Raw genomic sequence first — 6,218 nt, forward strand, 5'->3', positions numbered from 1 at the left:
GTCAATGTGGTCCTTACGCTAGTTCTAGTAACAGAGCGTGATAAGTGCACTCGAGTCGTGAAAAGGAGGATATGGTTCTTTTACGTTTGAACGGAAAGTTATTTCTGGCCAAATGTCCTTTCATTTTCAGTCACACAACCTCAGTCTGATATAACTCACATTCGTTGGGGCAAACGAATGACATAAATGACAAGCTATGGCATGTCAAACGTTGCTAAATTATATATGTATGTTGTTATTATTGTATGTTTGCTATTGTTATTCAATGTCGTGTCATTCATATTCAAAATTTGCTATTGTTATTGTATATGTCGTTATTCTAATTGTATGTTCGATATTCTTATGGTAAAAGTCATTATTGTTATTCTATATTTCGTTATTGTTATTGTATCTCTGATATTGTTATTCAGTGTCGTGTCATTTATATTCTAAGTCTTACCATTGTTATTGTATATGTCATTATTCTTATTGTATGCTCGACATTCTTAGGGTAAAAGCCTAATTGTCTGGAATATTCAGAGAATGATAAGACTATTGTCTATAACGATTGTACTGGCCCAGATAGTACATGAAGCAGGGTGTGTTTCCAGTTGAATGACTGTTGTTCAGAGTGATAGTCACCTCTGCCACTATGAGCCACACACTCTCCAGCTCAGGGAATCAGTCCCGCATTCCTGCAACCGGCACAATCAAACGTTTACACTCTGACAGTACGGAGTAAAGTTACATGCGCCTCTATGACTCCCTACTAACATGCCTGCATTACCCGGCAATGACTCCGATCTCCTATTACACAGTGGTTTTCATTCACGCAAACAGTCATTACTTTGTAATGCTACGTCTTGTATGTACTAATATAATGATAAGTACAGCGTATAATCTGATCAGTGTGAATAAAAGACGCTGTGGTGGCATATTTTAACGCACAACAACTAGATTACTTTAAATTCATAGATTAAAAGGAAAAGATGTAAGAATTTGATGTACTTTTCTCGAAAAATGAATAAATTTTCATGATTTTATTGGCAGGTTTTTACAAAAAATTTATCTGGTTATCCGACAAACGTGTCAAAGTAGTGAACACTGCGGCATAAAGATGACAACTACGGCATAATGATATCCCAGCTGGTGCAAAAAAAATTCCAACTTCTGTTCACCGTGGTATATAAAACAACAATAATTGTATGTTTATTTATCTGCGGGTTGTAATACAGCTCATACATGCTTATATTGACGTATGAAACAATTGCTGCACCATTATAGCCTAGTGGTGTCATCACTGGCTCCGGAGATTAGAATGTTTGAAGTCTTTTTACATAAAGCGATGATCTAGATGAAATTTATCAGATGTCAATCAAATGACCATGAGAAGCTAATATTCTGTGTCTTGTAAACCCTCTAAAACCTAAAATGTCCAGCATTCTTTTTGAGAGGTCGCAAATGTTAGCAATTAAGACACATTAGACAAGACAGCGGCAACTGACATTATATACTTACTCTTTTGTTTACCTAGGGTAAATATATTTCGAAAGGGCATGCATCAGTAATGGAAACCTCTTGTCAGAAGGTCTATTAGTGTTTTTACTCTAGTCAGACCTGTTCGCATGCACGAACAGACCTGTGCACATGTAGAACAAATTATTCCATTCGGCAGTGGCGATGCAAAAACAGTCGTCAATAAAGGATTAGAGTATCATAAGATACCTGTATACAACATAACATCTACAGAGTTTATTACATCGAAGGTTTGGCACTTCAATGTTAATGGGTGATACCTGAATTCTGCTCATATTTTTTGTAAATTTAAACTGAAAGTTATTCTGATATTTTATATTTTCGGTTAAGTAATACATGTATATTAAGAAAGTCTGAAACAAACCCTGAAATATTCAAGTCCAAATATCATGAAATAAAATCAACTTACATGGACTATTTTGCAATTTACACAGATGGTTCAAAAGATGAATCAAAGGTTGGCTGTGCTGCTGTCAGCCTCCTTCATCAATCAAAGTTACGTTTGCCAAATAATGCAACAATATTTTCAGCCGAGGCCAAAGCTATTGATTTAGCTCTAAATTTCATATCAAAAAGTAGTGAAGAAATATTTATTATCTTTTCCCGACTCGCTTTCTGTTTTACAGTCAATTCATAACCGAAATATGGAAAATCTATTCATTCAAAATATTCTTCTCAGGTTTCATGAACTATCTTAAAAAGTTTATTATATTTTGTTGGATTCCTAGTCATGTTGGTATTCATGGAAACGAGGATGCTGATGTTGCAGCAAAGAAATCCCTTTTAATATCACAATCTAATTTGAAATTACCACATACCGATTTCAGGCCCAATATAAAGAAATACATTTTATCTAAATGGCAATCGTCATGGAACAGTGCTTCATTCAATAAACTTCATGATACCAAACCTACTCTAGGGGAATGGCACCAAGGGAACAGATCTGTTCGCAGTGAGGAAGTTGTTCTTTCCCGCTGTCGAATAGGTCATACCCGTTTGACTCATTCTTATCTTTTGAATAAAGAAGATCAACCCGAATGTGTACCATGTCAAACACCGCTAACTATTAAACATATTCTAATCGACTGTGTGGACTTTGCTACACAGCGCGGTACATATTATGACGTTCAATCTTTGAAAGAGTTATTTGAAAACGTTTCAGTCGGAAATTTTTTATCGTTTTTAAAGCAGATAGTTATATATTAAAAAATCTAACATTTCATATTTTTGTTTACATCTTGCAATATTATTATGTTTGCAGCTGATATTTTAACACACACGTATATACATTTTTACATAACTGATTTTAGATATGCTTTACATTTTTACATGGATTTTTTAAGATATGTTTTACCTTACTCATAGTGTTCTTTACATTTTTACATCAATGTTTTTGGGTATGCTTTACATTTTTACATCAATGTTTCTGCTTTACAATTGGCGTTTGCAATTTGACTTCTTCTCGGCGATATATGATCATTTTGTGTCGATTCGGCGTAAAACCCAACTCACTCACTCACTCACTCAAATTAAGATTAAATACGTTAGTGTGCCCTCCTATTTAAAGGCTAATGATTTACAGATATTACAATTAAGTTGCTAAATGATTAATTCAAGACCTATTTGCTACTGTACATTATTAGTGCGCTCCTCTATTTCAATGTAAAATGTGCATTATATACAAGAGCGGATCCAGGATGTATTTTGGCGGCGCGTAATTTCTACGGGTTCCGGAAATATACTGGATTGTTGGCAAGTAAACCTCAGATTGCGCGTATTTACAATAGCTTGAGCATTAATATTTGACGAATGCCTAAAATTTGAAGATTAAAAGAAAAACAATCTGAACATTAATTTTGACTGTTGTCCGGTCTCTGGACTGAAAGTGAAGAGAAGTGAAAATCGTTTGTGCCTAAATTGGCTGATGTCACAAATATAAGCTATTAAAATGTATGCTCACCGGATTATAGGCCAATTCGCACCTGGATCCTTCCGTTTGCCTGATGAATAGTACAAGTTTAAGGTCGAAATCACCAACAATCACTGCGGTTTCTGCAGACATCAATACACGAAACGAACTTGTAATCATGAAACAATCCCACCAACACTAACTGTATCCTTTGTTATAGGTCATTACAACAAATCCTGTACAATTTAAATTATCATTCTGATTGTTCCTTGAAGCGGACAATTTCTTTAGATATCAGTAACGGGGGAACTACAAAGAACTTGTTTTCAATGTTTTCAAACATTTCCCTGATGTGTTTTTTTCTTTGACAGGACTTCTATAAATTTTTTCTTATTCAATAGATAGTCAATTTCAACAATCGTTAGAGTATGTCAATTCTCTTAAATTTAGGCAAATAATTAATTTCTATATCAAATATGGCAATATATTTCTTCTTTTACTTAATATATGTGATAGCCGATCCTTTTGTGAAATATGACTTCCTACAGTATAGATATAAATTACCATTATAACATGCATATGTCTTGCATGAAAGTATCATATACTGCACCTTCATTACGTTCTGTCTTCTTACTTGTAAACAGATATCTCCCTTTTCATTGCATTTAGCTTTTAACATCGAGTTGGCGTAGACCTTTGGGATGGAACAGACGCAAGTTCACACGCTTCTAATATTTGTTATGATTTCAGAAGAATAAGCTCATCAATTTTAGATTGTAATATTATCTTTAAAAGTCGTTTTTGTAAATTTAAGAAATAAATACTTTTTTCAGAGTTCATGGGAAATGAACGACGGAATAGGATCGGTAAATTTGCTCTAGTTATTCATGTTAATCTTCTGATCCTATTCAGTCGTAAAATTCGCATGAACTCCGAAAATAAAGTTATTTCTTATATGTACATTATATTTCCTTTCCATTTTGTTGCATTTAACATTAAAATCAGCTTCCCGACCATTCTGTTCAAAAGACGGAACACCTATGACGTTATCTAAGGAAAGTTCTCCCCTCCTTGCCTATACGCGGATGTCTTCAAATCAGCGGCCCGTTATCACTACGCAACGTTGTCGTTACTTTCCTTACAAAATGAACGTCATAATTCTCAATGAAAAATATATAGGGCGAATGTAAATATATCAAAATGCTTTTTATGAAGATCATATCAATAATAAATAATGTGTTTAAAACTCGTAGGAAAATCTGATGTTTGGACAAATGTCTTGAAATCATTCAAATACTGACGTTGATGTATCAACGATTCATCACGACTAGAAATTATGCAAGTGCATACTCTAAATTATTTAATATCGAATAAACGCTATCAAGATACTTAAGTATCTTGTAACAACTTGATATTCATACAATTTATTAAACTGGATATTTTAAAATGTTGGAAGAGAAACACTTGCAATGATGTTGCAAAGATTGGTTTAATATACGATATAAGCTGTGGTCGGGCTCAGTAGTTTAATTATTTATCTTTAAAATCTGTCAGTCGGAATGACTAGAAATAAACAGACATAATTCGCGACGTTTTCATATTATTTCATAACTACAGAAGAAAATGGAAATGAATGTATATTACGAAGTTAGTAATAATTATTCAGACAGAAGACGTCAGTTCAGTTCATACAGTCTAATTAAAAACACTAAAAGCATTTCATATATGTGTACTACAAATGTATACCATGCGTTTTCAAATCGAAGGCAGAAGTCCACATTGAAAAGCCACATTCAATAAGGCAGAAACGCATACTGAAAAGAACTAAAATAACATATGCATGGATCATTCGACTTGGAATAATATTCCCGTGGTTATTATGCGATGGCGATGATGAATTGTTTCCTGTGTTATCATGCATTCAAAAATTAAGATAGTAGCTCATTATAATCAATAAAGTCTTGCAGCGAAGAAGTTTTGTTCCTATGTCAATGGTATAAGTTTTAACTGATCCTATTTATTTTCATTACTCTCTTAATAATTTAAGTTTATATCTGACAGCTTTTCTTTCTCCTTTTTACAAAACAGATTTTATAAAACGGATATTAATTTCTGTTGAACTTTGGTACCTGAATATACGGACGAACGTATATATGGCTGTTAAATATCTCCTTTTAAAAAGCGACTGCATGCCGCCAGATATACGTGTAACTTATTTCAATTAAACTATTCAAAACTAAGAAAGTTAATGCGATATTTCTGAAAATATTGAAACAGCCTAATCCAAAATCCATTAGAGCAGATCGAGGTTATTGTAATTGCATTCTCGCGCATTCAAACATGCCACCCTAATAATGATACTTGGACTAATTATACATTTCAGATAAACTTCCATAAGAGCAAAACACCATCCTATAAGTTGTAATTACAGGGATATTCATATTGCTGTTGTAGTCCTGGGATGTATTAACAAACCATTACCATTCCGTGCTATAAATAATTGCATTAACAAAGATTATCGCTGTCATATGAATAACCATTTAGCTGTAATCAATCAGTTATCACGCAAATACCTTTTAAGAAACGTCCAAGTTTCATTCGTCATTAACAGATAAAGGAAATTCATTATCGTATAATAATGTGGTATTTATTCAATAAAACTGAAAATATTATTTGTGTTTTCACAAAACACCATCAAAGGATTACAATATTACTAGTCATAAATGTTTCAATGATGAGACGACAAGTCATGCACAAACCCAGAACCCTAGCTTAAAGGTCAAGGTCCTACTTG

Source organism: Mercenaria mercenaria, chromosome 7 (assembly GCF_021730395.1).
Source record: "Mercenaria mercenaria strain notata chromosome 7, MADL_Memer_1, whole genome shotgun sequence".
Lineage (NCBI taxonomy): Eukaryota > Metazoa > Mollusca > Bivalvia > Venerida > Veneridae > Mercenaria > Mercenaria mercenaria.